A 712-nucleotide genomic window follows, 5' to 3' on the forward strand; every position below is an offset into this window, starting at 1 on the left:
CTATCGCGCAAGCGCCGGAAATCGCGCAAGTACGCACCTACGTTCACTATATCGCGGAAGCCCGAGCGCATAGCCATACACGCACACGCATCAATCCAAATGATAGAAAATCAAAAAACAATGTATAAAAAAAAAATTGGAAACATAATATTTAACGAGTTAATGATTTTATGTATATATATATGTGTGTGAATACGCTATAGAATCGATTTATATAATCCAACTTTTTTTATGAAAATTTTATTTTCATTGACCATAATTTCTATTAGGGAAAATTGTTTTTGGTCTTCATAATGAAATTGAGTGACTGTTCGGAAAATAATTCCACAATTTGACTAGTCAGCCAAACGTGCAATAATTAACGTAGAACAATAAAACCCACTAGATGTTATGTGGGGTTGCCGGGCAAGTAAAGGATGAATGCACTGATTAATAATTAACACATGTCTTTATTATTTCTATTTATTTGAATTGATTTACAAAAGGGTGAATTACAGACGAACTTTATATTTCTTGATAATCTTGTGGTGTTGAAATATATTTACTATGAATGAAGCAGGTTATAATCTATTGAATATTATCGCTAAGAGGTTATCATGATTGTAGTGCTCTGATCGAACACTGGAATGCCATTGTGTTTATCTTAACACGTGTGTAGTTGCCTTTAAATATCGGTCGTAAGAGAGCCGAGATGGAGGTTATGCGAAGCTGT

Source organism: Ceratosolen solmsi, unplaced genomic scaffold (genome assembly GCF_000503995.2).
Source record: "Ceratosolen solmsi marchali unplaced genomic scaffold, CerSol_1.0 scaffold27, whole genome shotgun sequence".
Lineage (NCBI taxonomy): Eukaryota > Metazoa > Arthropoda > Insecta > Hymenoptera > Agaonidae > Ceratosolen > Ceratosolen solmsi.